Here is a 12,505-nt window from a genome sequence, read left to right on the forward strand (position 1 = left end):
CAGAAAGGATGAGGACTGAGAAAACACCATTAGGTCTGGCAGTTAAGAATTCATTGGTAACTTTGGAGAGAAGAGTTTTGGTTGAACGATGAGGTCAGAAGCCACATGGTGTAGAGAGTAAGAGGAAAGGTAGTGGAGATATTGATTGTACGTGGCCTGCTCAAGTTGTTTAGCTACAAAAAGGATGAGAGATATGGGTCAGCAGGGAGGATGGGTGGAGCAAGAGAGAATTTTTTGAGGGTGGAGAGACATGGGTATGTTTGTAGGCATTAAGGAAACTATTAGACAGGGAAAGACTGACGATAAGTGAGAGAGTGGGTATGTTATAGTTTCTATATAGACGTTTCCCATCTACGTATCCATTTCAAGTCTCTCCCCAGCATTCCCATAGAACACTAGACCTAGGGGGCAGCTAGGTGGCGCAGTCAGTAGAGCACCGGCCCTGGAGTCAGGAGGACCTGGGTTCAAATCCGGCCTCAGACACTTGACACATGTACTAGCTGTGTGACCTTGGGCAAGTCACTTAACCCCAATTGCCCTGCCAAAAAGCAAAAAAAAAAAAAAAAAAAAAAAAAAAAAAAGAACACTAGACCTAGAGTTAGGAAGACTTGAGTTCAAATCCAGCATCAGAAACGGTGTGACCCTAGACAGATCATTTACTCTGTGTGCCTCAGTTTCTTCATCTATAAAATGGAGCTAAAATAGCACCTCTCAGAATTGTTGTGAGGATAAAATGAGATAATATTTGTAAAATATATATACTTTGTAAACTTTCAACTGCTATGGAAGTGCTAGCTATTACTATTATTATTTAAAACCAGATTGCTGGAGACATTTCAAACTTTACATGTTCAAAATTGAACTCATCTTTTCCTCCAAATGTACTTCCTTATTTCTCTCAAAGGCACCACTTCTAACCTGCCAGGCTCATAACCTTGACCCCTCACTTGTCACGCTACACATCCAGTCACTTGCCAGATCGTGTTGTTTCTACCTTTACAACACTACTCATCACTTTTTGCATGGCTTATTGCAAAGTGTACTACATTGTCTCCTTGCCCCAAGTCTCCTTCTGATGTCATCTTTCACATTGCTGCTAAAGTGTTGTTCCTTCAGTACAGATCTGACTAGGATTCCTTTACTCAGCTAACTCTAGTGGCTTCTTTTTGCTTCTAGAATCAAATAGAAACTTCTATGATTAACTTTTAAATCCCATTTCTTTCCAATCATATTGCACCTTTTCCCCTCTCTCACTCTGATCTAGCCAAACTGGTCTTCTTTCTTTGCTTAGACATGACCCTCCCTCTAGTGCCTCCATGACTTTTCTCTGGCTGTTCCCCATACCTGGCATGTACTTCCTCTTCACTTCTGCCTCATGGAATCCCTCTCTTCTTTCAAGACCCAATTCAAACAACAGCTTAGCCTTTCCTGATCTCAATTGCTGGTGCCCTCCCCCTCAAACTACCTTGTATTTGTGTGTGTGTTTGTGTGTGTGTGTGTGTGTGTGTGTGTGTGTGTGTGTGTGTGTGTGTGTACACTTCTCTATTAGAATGTAAGCTCTTTTGAGATTAGGGATTGTTTCATTCATTGTTTTTGTTTCCTAGCACCTAACATAGTGCCTGGCTTAATTAGTGCTTATTGATTGATTGTCAGTTTCCTTCTGCTCTTCATTTCAATTTCGATTTTTTTGATGACAGGCATTTTTTAAAGAGCCACTTTCACCAAAGAGATTGGGATTTTTAAACATTGCAGAGCTTGTTGGATCTCTTAGTGACATTCTCCATGTTGAGTTCAGGGAAGGTGAACAAGAGTTGTTGGTGTTTGATGCAGAAATGAAGCATTTGACAACAGGTGAGTTGAAATTCATTATATAAAACTGGCCCAAATGACCCACCACCGTGACCTATGAGAGGATAAACCAGGATGAAATACAAGAATATGTAACACAGATAACATCTGGACATTCATGCACATTTGAGAGAATCTTGAATTGAATGGGGGATGGGGCGCAGAGTGTATTTTGCATGCTGGTTTCTTTTAAAATTCTACTATATTATTTTAGTCCTTCTTCATGACTCCTTTCAGGTCAAGGCAGTACATTCTGAGCTTTATAGGTACCTTTTAATGTTAAGCAAAGGAGAGGAGCTAAGGGGTAACCTGAAAAATATGATGAACTTTTTCAGCCAAAGAGATTGGTTTTATTAATCTCTTTTCAAGTATATGTTAAATTGGCATAAACACATTTGCAGCTTAATGTACAATATTATATACATACATGGGTGAGTTTACTTATTGGAACACAAAATAAGAATGAAATAGAGAGTTACTAGTTCAGCTTAGAATTGTTTAATACCAAAATATATGATGATTTTTTATGCTTAGGCTATGCAGCCAAGCAATGAATATGGCTAGAAAGATAGTAGAGAATAGAATTTTATATTGGTGTGTTATGTGAGGTTAACTATTCTATTATTGTTTTAGCTGCACGTTAATTCTAGCACTTGAACTTTTAGATACTACTTTTGTTGAAAGTGGGGCCTATCCTTGTGTAAAATTAACTCTGAAAATGTTCATATGTGTACATGCCAATTCAATGTTTGACTCATTTTTCAAATGGAAGGCTGAGTTGATGGCTTATGCTTTACGAAGAATGACCTCTAATGGTAATTCACTAACAGTAATTGGTGAATTCATTTATAGTGAGAAAGGAAGCCCTAATCTTGATACTGTAGCGTAGTTAAATTTGCTTTTTTTTTTCTTCAGCATTGATTTTTGCTTCTGATAATTTTTATTGCTATTTTTGCTTTTGCGTCGTTTTCATTTCCTATTATATTATTGCATATATTCCTTCCCTCCCCCCCACCTAGCTAAGCTATCTGGTATGTATTTTCAGAAAACTCTTTCACTTGCTTGTTTACAAAATCAGTCACTTCCTAATGACACTACCCCCCTTTCCCTTCCCTAAAAAAGAACCTTCTCTGGTAATAAAGAAATAGAGTTAAACAAAAATAAATCAACATCCTGCTCTTGTAGTCAGGTGTACTTTACCGTGTGTGTGTGTGTGTGTGTGTGTGTGTGTGTGTGTGTGTGTGTACACTCATACACACACACACACACACACACACACATATATATATATATATATATATGTATGTGTGTGTGTGTGTGTATGTATGTATCAAATAATCTTTTTCTTTCTCCCTTTAAAAGTATATGATACTTTGGAATAGGCTAGTGCTGTACACATATATTTGTAACTTGTGCCATTTAATATCAGTTTGGAATTCAACATGCTATAACACTTCCTAAGTAAATATCTACATACTTCTTCCAACACAGTAACAAACCCAGCTATTTTAAAGGGTTATTTTATTGAATTGCAGTGTTTATGTAAAAGAGCAGCTTTGATAGATCCAGAGCTCTTTGATTCAAGGTGATAAAAACTGTATGTAACTGAACTAGAAGGAACTTTAGAGCCAGAGGGAGAGATGTTTAGATAAAGGCTCCCCATCCTCCACCCTTTTTTTTTTACAGATGAGTAACCTGACACTTAGTTGAAATAACTTGCTCCAAGAGTAGAGCCAGGACTTAACCTTGGCTTCAAGAGAACTAAGCCCCCAAAATTAGCCTAAAGAATATACCTTACTGATGAAATCCTACTTAGAGCTAATTGTTGTTATGTATTTTTTAAAGATTAAAACTCCTTTATTACTCTTAAACTTTTGTATCCTTTTGTGTGGTGATGGTTTATTTAGAAATGATTTGGGGAGCAAGAAGTGTTTCTGATGATAATAGGGTGTAAGGAGATGAAGTGGACTGATAGGTAATTGGTTCTTAATCTAAGGGCCAAAGAATGGTAAAGAACTCAGCTCTTCTACCTTTTTCTTGCCTGAGATGCTAACAATCCAAGACCAGGCATTTTTGTGGGCATGAAGGAGAGAGGCTATTTGTAGTATTGAATCATTTTATTTATTTATTTTTTTGAGTTGACTCAATCTTTTATTTATTATTCTATTTTGTTTCTATTTTTGACTATTATTATTATTATTTAATATTTTTAGTTTTCAGCATTGATTTCCACAAGATTTTGAATTACAAATTTTCTCCACATTTCTACCCTCCCCCCACTCCAAGATGGCATATATTCTGATTGCCCCATTCCCCAGTCAGCATTCCCTTCTGTCACCCCACTCCCCCCAATCCACTTTTCCCTTTCTTGTAGGGCAAGATAGATTTCTACGCCCCATTGCCTATATATCCTATTTCCCAATTGCATAGAAAAGCAACTGTTTTTTGAACATCTGCTTTTAAAACTTTGAGTTCCAAATTCCTTTTCCCTCCCCACCTACCCTCCCTGAGAAGGCAAACACATCAACATAGGCCACACATGTATCATTATGCAAAATACTTCCACGATACTCGTCTGAAAGACTGACTATATTTTGCTCCCTCCTATTCTGTCTGCCTTTATTCAGTTTTCTCCCTTGACCCTGTCCCTTTTTGAAAGTGTTTGCTTTTGATTACCTCCTCCCCCTATCTGCCCTCCCTTCTATTGTGCCCCATTTTTCATACCCTTTCTCCTTTCCTGTGGGGTAAGATACCCAGTTGAGTGTGTATGTTATTCCCTCCTCAAGGCAAATCCGTTGAGAGCAAGATTCACTCATTCCCCCTCACCTGCCCCCTCTTCCCTTCCAACAAACTGCTTTTCCTTAAGATTTTTATGTGAGATAATTTACCCCACTCTATCTCTCCCGTTCTCCCTCTCTCAATATATTCCTCTCTAGTCCTTTATTTTTTTTAGATATCATCCCTTCATATTCAACTCACCCAGTAACCTGTGTGTGTGTCTGTGTGTGTAAAAATATGTGTGTGTGTGTGTGTGTGTGGGTGTATTCATTCCCTTCAGCTACCCTAATTCTGAGGTCTCAGGAATTACACACATCATCTTTCCATGTAGGAATGTAAACAAAACAGTCCAGCAATAGTAAGTCCCTTATGATTTCTCTTTCTTGTTTACCTTTTCATGCTTCTCTTGCTTCTTGTGTTTGAAAGTCAGATTTTCTGTTGAGCTGTGGTCTTTTCATTGAGAAAACTTGAAAGTCCTCTATTTTATTGAAAATCCATATTTTGGATTTTCTCGGGGCGGAGCCAAGATGGCGGCTGGAAAGCAGGGACTAGCGTGAGCTCCCCGCCAAGTCCCTCCAAAAACCTATAAAAATGGCTCTGAACCAATTCTAGAACTGCAGAACCCACAAAACAGCAGAGAGACGCAGGGCTCCAGCCCAGGACAGCCTGGATGGTTGCTGGGTGAGGTCTATCCCTCACGGAGCTGGAAGCGGAGCGGAGCAGAGCCCAGCATGGGCCATGAGGAGCAACCAGACCAGGAGCCGGGTAGAGCAGGCCCTAGTGCCCTAAATCAGTGAGCTGCAGCAGTTACCAGACCTCTCAAAGTAAAAACACCAAAGACAACAGATAAGGTTAGTGGGAAAAGCTGCTGGGGACAGGGTGATAGAGTTTGCTGTTCAGCCACCTTCCCCAGGGAAACACAAGTGGTGCAGCTACAGAACTACAGCTGCAGTTGCTTTAGGCCCCAGGCCCACCTGGTGGGAGGAATTAAGTTGCAAATCAGAGCAGGAGTGCAGAGCCTGCTGAAGATCTGAGTCCAGTCCAGGTTGGGGGTTCTTGGGGAAGGAGTGCTGGTGTGGCAGAGCTGGTTGTAATAGCTCTGAAAACAACAGCGCATCACCTCAAGCTTGGAACAAAGTGCTCTTTACTCTACAAGCACTCATACCCCCACTAAAAACTCAGGGGTCAAGTTGGTTGGGAACATGGCCAGACAGTGAAAAGAGACTCAGATTCAGATTCAGACTTTGGAAGCTTTCTTTGGTGACAAAGAAGACCAAAACATACAGCCAGAAGAAGTCAACAAAGTCAAAGAGCCTACAACAAAAGCCTCCAAGAAAAACATGAACTGGTCTCAAGCCATGGAAGAGCTCAAAAAGGATTTTGAAAAGCAAGTTAGAGAAGTAGAAGAAAAATTGGGAAGAGAAATGAGAAGGATGCGAGAAAACCATGAAAAACAAGTCAATGACTTGCTAAAGGAGACCCCCAAAAAATGCTGAAAAATATACTGAAGAAAACAACACCTTAAAAAATACACTAACTCAAATGGCAAAAGAGCTCCAAAAAGCCAATGAGGAGAAGAATGCCTTGAAAGGCAGAATTAGCCAAATGGAAAAGGAGGTCCAAAAGACCACTGAACAAAATACTGCCTTAAAAATTAGATTGGAGCAAGTGGAAGCTAGTGACTTGGTGAGAAATCAAGATATTATAAAACAGAACCAAAGGAATGAAGAAGTGGAAGACAATGTCAAATATCTCATTAGAAAAACCACTGACCTGAAAAATAGATCCAGGAGAGGTCATTTAAAAATTATTGGACTACCTGAAAGCCATGATCAAAAAAAAGCCTAGATATCATCTTTCAAGAAATTATCAAGGAGAACTGCCCTGATATTCTGGAGCCACAGGGCAAAATAGAAATTGAAAGAATCCACCTATCGCCTCCTCAAATTGATCCCAAAAAGAAATCTAGGATTATTGTTGCCAAATTCCAGAGCTTCCAGATCAAGGAGAAAACACTGCAAGCAGCTAGAAAGAAACAATTTGAGCATTGTGGAAACACAATCAGAATAACCTAAGATCTAGCAGCTTCTACATTAAGAGATTGAAAGGCTTGGAAAACGATATTCCGGAGGTCAGTGGAGCTAGGATTAAAACCTCGAATCACCTACCCAGGAAAAGTGAGTATCACGCTCCAAGGCAAAATATGGATTTTCTATAAAATAGAGGACTTTCAAGCTTTCTCAGTGAAAAGACCAGAAGTGAATAGAAAATTTGACTTTCAAACACAAGAATCAAGAGAAGCATGAAAAGGTAATCAAGAAAAAGATATCGCAAGGAACTTATTAAAGTTGAACTGTTTTGTTTACATTCCTACATGGAAAGATGATGTGTATGATTCTTGAGACCTCAGTATTAGGGTAGCTGAGGGAATATGCATATATATGTCTGTGTGTGTATGTGTATATATATATGTGTGTATGTATGTGTATATGTCTGTGCGTATACATATATATATATATATATATATATATTTAGAGAGAGAGAGAGAGAGAGAGAGAGAGAGAGAGCACATGGGGAGTTGAATACTAAGGGATGATATCTAAAAGAAATAAAATCAAATTAAGGGATGAGAGAGGAATATATTGAGAGAGGGAGAAAGGGAGAGATTATCTTGCATAAAAGTGGTAAGAAAAAGCAGTTCTGTAGGAAGAGAAGAGGAGGCAGGTGAAGGGGAATGAGTGAATCTTGCTCTCATCAGATTTGACCTGAGGAGGGAATACCATACACACTCAATTGGGTATCTTACCCCACAGGAACGAAGGAGGATGAAGATATAAAAGGGGGGAATGATAGAAGGCAGGGCAGGTGGTGGAGGAGGTAATCGAAAACAAACACTTTCGAAAGGGGACAGGGTCAAGGGAGAAAATTCAACAAAGGGGGATAGGTTAGGAAGGAGCAAAATATAGTTAGTCTTTCACATCATGAGTATTGTGGAAGGATTTTACATAATGATACACATGTGGCCTATGTTGAATTGCTTGACTTCTTAGGGAAGGTGTGTGGGAAAGGAAGAGGGTAGAGAATTTGGAACTCAAAGTTTTAAAAACAGATGTTCAAAAACAAAACAAAAAAAAAGCTTTTGTATGCAACTAGAAAATAAGATACCCAGGCAATGGGGCATAGAAATTTATCTTGCCCTACAAGAAAAGAAGGGAAAAGGTGAGGGAGGGGGAGTGGGGTGACAGAAGGGAGGGCTGACTGGGGAACAGGGCAACCAGAATACACGCCATCTTGAAATGGAGGGGAGGGTAGAAATGGGGAGAAAATTTGTAATTCAAAGTCTTGTGAAAATCAATGCTGAAAAATAAATATATTAAATAAATTAAATTTAAAAAATAAATAAAAAAAAGAAAATCTATATTTTGCCTTGGAGCATGATACTCACTTTTCCTGGGTAGGTGATTCTTGGTTTTAATCCTAGCTCCACTGACCTTCGGAATATCGTTTTCCAAGCCTTTCAATCCCTTAATGTGGAAGCTGCTAGATCTTGTGTTATCCTGATTGTGTTTCCGCAACACTCAAATTGTTTGTTTCTGGCTACTTGCAGTATTTTCTCCGTGGTCTGGGAGCTCTGGAATTTGGCGACAATATTGCTAGGAGTTTTCATTTTGGGATCTTTTTCAGGAGGCGATGGGTGGATTCTTTCAATTTCTATTTTGCCCTGTGGCTCTAGAATATCAGGGCAGTTCTCCTTGATAATTTCTTGAAAGATGATTATCTAGGCTCTTTTTTTGATCATGGCTTTCAGGTAGTCCAATAATTTTTAAATGATCTCTCCTGGATCTATTTTTCAGGTCAGTGATTTTTCCAGTGAGATATTTCACATTGTCTTCTATTTTTGCATTCCTTTGGTTCTGTTTTATAATGTCTTGATTTCTCATAAAGTCACTAGCTTCCACTTGCTCCAGTCTAATTTTTAAGGTAGTATGTTCTTCAGTGGTCTTTTGGACCTCCTTTTCCATTTGGCTATTTCTGCCTTTCAGGGCATTCATCTCCTCATTGGCTTTTTGTAGCTCTTTTGCCATTTGATTTAGTCTATTTTTTAAGGTGTTATTTTCTTCAGTATTTTTTGGGTCTCCTTTAGCAAGCCCTTGACTTGTTTTTCATAGTTTTCTTGCAATCACTCTCATTTCTCTTCCCAATTTTTCCTCTACTTCTCTTACTTGCTTTTCCAAATCCTTTTTGAGCTCTTCCATTGCCTGAGACCAATTCATATTTTTCTTGAAGGCTTTTGATGTAGGCTCTTTTGCTTTGTTGACTTCTTCTGGCTGTATGTTTTGTTCTTCTTTGCAATCAAAGGAAGATTCCAAAATCTGATTCTCAATCAGAGACCATTTTCGCTGCCTGTTCATGTTCCCAGCCAACTACTGGACCCTTGAGCTTTTTGTAAAAGTATGACTGCTTGTAGAGTAGAGAGTACTTTGTCCTAAGCTTGAGGGGCTGTGCTGCTATATTCAGAGCTACTTCTACTCAGCAAGCTCTACCACACCAGCACTCCTTCTCCCCCAAGAGCTGCCAACCAGGATTGTGGCCCAGATCCAGGCAGGATAAAGCAGGCTTTGCACTCCTGCTCTAATCCGCCACTTAATTCCTCCCACCAGGTGGTCCTGGGGCCTGAAGTAGCTGCAGCTGTAGGTCTGGAAGCAGCCTCAGAGTTGCACCACCTCTGCTGCCCCCAGGGTCTTGGCCCACTGAGACTCCTTTCACTTTGTCCTAGCAGCTTTTCCCACTAACCTTCTTTGTTGTCTTTGGTGTTTGTGGGTTGAAAAGTCTGGTAAGTGCCACAGCTTACTGATTCAGGGCACTGTGGCTGTTCCTCCAGCCTCCCGGTCTGCTATGCTCCACTCCCAGCTCCCTGAGATAGACCTTACCCAGCAACCATCTAGGCTGTCCTGGGCTCGAGCCATGCTTCCCTTTGCTACTTCATGAGTTCTGCAGCTCTAGAATTCGTTCAGAGTCAATTTTTATTGGTGTTTGGAAGGACCTGGGGGGGAAGCTTATGCAAGTGCCTGGTTTCCAGCCACCATCTTGGCTCCACCCCCCTGAATTATTTTTTTTAAGTAGTTTTTGTCATGTTAGGCAAATACTGTTACTATGGAGCACTTGCCAAGACATGGAAATATCAACAATATTTGTAAATATTTTTATGTTGCAATGGATTTCATGTTTTGTTCCATACCCACTAACAGTCTAAAATTGTTCTTTTTGAGATTTTACTATCTTTTGGTCTGGGTTTTTTAGATGATTTTGTAGTGATTGTTAGGGAATAGTGTAAATGTACATGGTTTCCAAGTGCATCTTGAGAATGTTCTGATTAATCCCTTGGTATTACATTTTCTTGTAGGGAATAGTATTGTGTCATATGAGCATCTTGTTATGTGAAGTTGGTTTGGGAATATCCTAAGAAGAATTCAGGCATTATTATTGAGATATTATGAGGCTATTCCACCTGTTGGAAGTTAGCCCTTCCCATAAAAGCAATCACTTGACTTGAAATGAATAAATTGGAAATCAGAGCTTTGTAGTATATAGTCTCATGTGCATAGGACATTTTAACTTTGGCTATTTAAGATGTGGCTGTTTTACCTTTCAATGAAGAATGTTTGGTTCAACTAGATAAGAAAATAGAAAGCAAAGCCAATATATCCAGTCCCCCCAGAAATTCCCTGTCATCTCCAGATATTAAGGACACTGCCTGGAATTATTCTGTGGAAAAGCATAGAGATGTAGAAGAGATGGTCTGCAAGAAATTCAACCTGGTCACGAAGCCTGTGCCCCTGGTGAGTGGAATTTAATAACTTTGATTTTTAGATTTAGAAGTAATATGGATGGTGACTTAAAGGATTTAAAGTGAACTAAAATGTCTTTTGACAAAGATCTGTTTCCAAAGGCAACTTTTCTTTCTGAACATTGTATTTTGTTGGTCTGAGGTCACTAAATTGAGCGCCCTCTATTGTTGCTGGCTTTTCCTGTTGGCATGTTAGTTTTCAGTTATGGCTGAGGAAGACTTGACAACTTTCTTACCATTTTGTGTTTGATTTAACCACCACTGTTTGCCAAAATTTATATCAGTATCTTTGGGATCTTTTGGAAAAAGGGTACCCCAAATAACTATTTTTGCCTTTACTGGCCTCAAGCCTCAACAGCAAAGGCCAGAACACCTCTAAACTCTAGGTTACTGCTGCACAATTTCTATCCTTCATTCTCCCAGTGACCTTTTCCCTTTTCATTTCTTGGAGAGGATCTAAAACATGGGAACATTCTGGAACTTGTGCTACGGCTTTTCAGTAGGTAGTCCTTGGTGGTGAGGCAGTGATGGTGGGATAGGGTGGGCATGAAGGAAATGAGTTTGAAAACTTCTTTCTTACATTGGTTGTGGCGTGGCACGGTCTGATAGTGTCCGTTGCTAAGGGACTCACCCATTGTGGGGTTGGAGGAAGATTTTTCTGAGAAGTTATTATGAGAAATAGAATATCGTTTCTCTCATGTAGCCATTGCTTTGCTTAGCTCGTGATTGCACCACAGCATTTAGAGTTATACTTTTTATGTTTATATTGCTTGCAGCATGTGGGAATGAAACAATCACAGCTCAACTTGGAGATGTCAGGATTCAAGATCCCACCAGATGCTGTGCAGAACAGGAAGCTCTGCAGCTTTCCGGCATTAGATAGAAGTACCCTAGTAGCAGTCTGTGTAGAGCATATAATATCTCCTAGTCAGTTTTATATCCGAATCGATAGCAGAGATTCATCAGAGCTACTTGACGATATGATGATTGAAATGAGGTAAGGAACAAGGGGCTTGCCTGGATTTTTTCCACTTGAAATTATTTCTGTTTTATATCCCAGTCCTTTGTTACTAACTCTTAAGGCAAAGTTTTCTTCGTTTCATGTTGCTCTGATTTATACATTTCTGAGATTATCTTTAGATATGATAATAATAGTCCATATACAGTAATAATGAGGTCTGGGGGTGCCATACTGTGAGTGGCACACAGGGCCTGGAGTCAGGAAGACCTGAATTCAAATTCAGCTTCAGATACTTATTGGCTGTGTGACCCTGGGCAAGTTACATTACCTCTGTTTGCCTCAGTTTCCTTATCTGTAAGAAAGAAACGATAATAGCTCTACCTCAAGGGATTTTTGTGAGGACTAAGTGAGATAATATTTGTAAAGTGTTTAGCACAGTGCCTGGCACATTATAGGTGTTTAATAAACCCTTGTTTTTCCCAGTTCATAGAATCATAAAATATTAGTGTTATCCATCTAACTGAATACCACATCCAGGAATAGAATATCATTACCTTCTTGGTATTCTGTTCCATTTTGGGTCAGCTCTAATATTAGGCAGTTCTTTATTTTCATCCAAAATACCTCCCTGTCACTTCTACTTGTTGGTCCTACTTCTGTTCTGTGTCTCGTTTCTCCTCCACATGAGAACGCATTATATCTTTGGAGATTGTCTCGATCATGTTACTCTTCTTCTCCAGGGTAAATATATCTGTTCAATTCATCTGATCATTTTGTGCAATGTGTTGAATCCCCTTGACACTTTTGTCACCCTCTTCTGTAGATGTTCTGATTTGTCAGTGTCCTAAAATTTGCAAGCCAGAACTATGCCTATTACCTAAAATCTGATCCAAGGCAAAGTATGGCGTGATGATAATCTTTTTCTCTGGATGCTTCTTTTAAATACTATTCCCTGTTAAATTTAATCTTAAAAATTTCATCTTCTGCATGAAAATATCTATAGAACTATATGTTCTTCATATATTGATTAATAACATACTTTTTTATATTCCCACAGTGCTTGTCAGTAA

General features: G+C 39.3%; 1 pseudogene; it reads left to right on the forward strand.

Moving 5' to 3' along the window:
- Window positions 1-12,505, forward strand: part of LOC118833268 — a 52,500-nt pseudogene that overhangs the window by 13,708 nt on the left and 26,287 nt on the right.

Source organism: Trichosurus vulpecula, assembly GCF_011100635.1.
Source record: "Trichosurus vulpecula isolate mTriVul1 chromosome X unlocalized genomic scaffold, mTriVul1.pri SUPER_X_unloc_8, whole genome shotgun sequence".
Classification (NCBI taxonomy): domain Eukaryota; kingdom Metazoa; phylum Chordata; class Mammalia; order Diprotodontia; family Phalangeridae; genus Trichosurus; species Trichosurus vulpecula.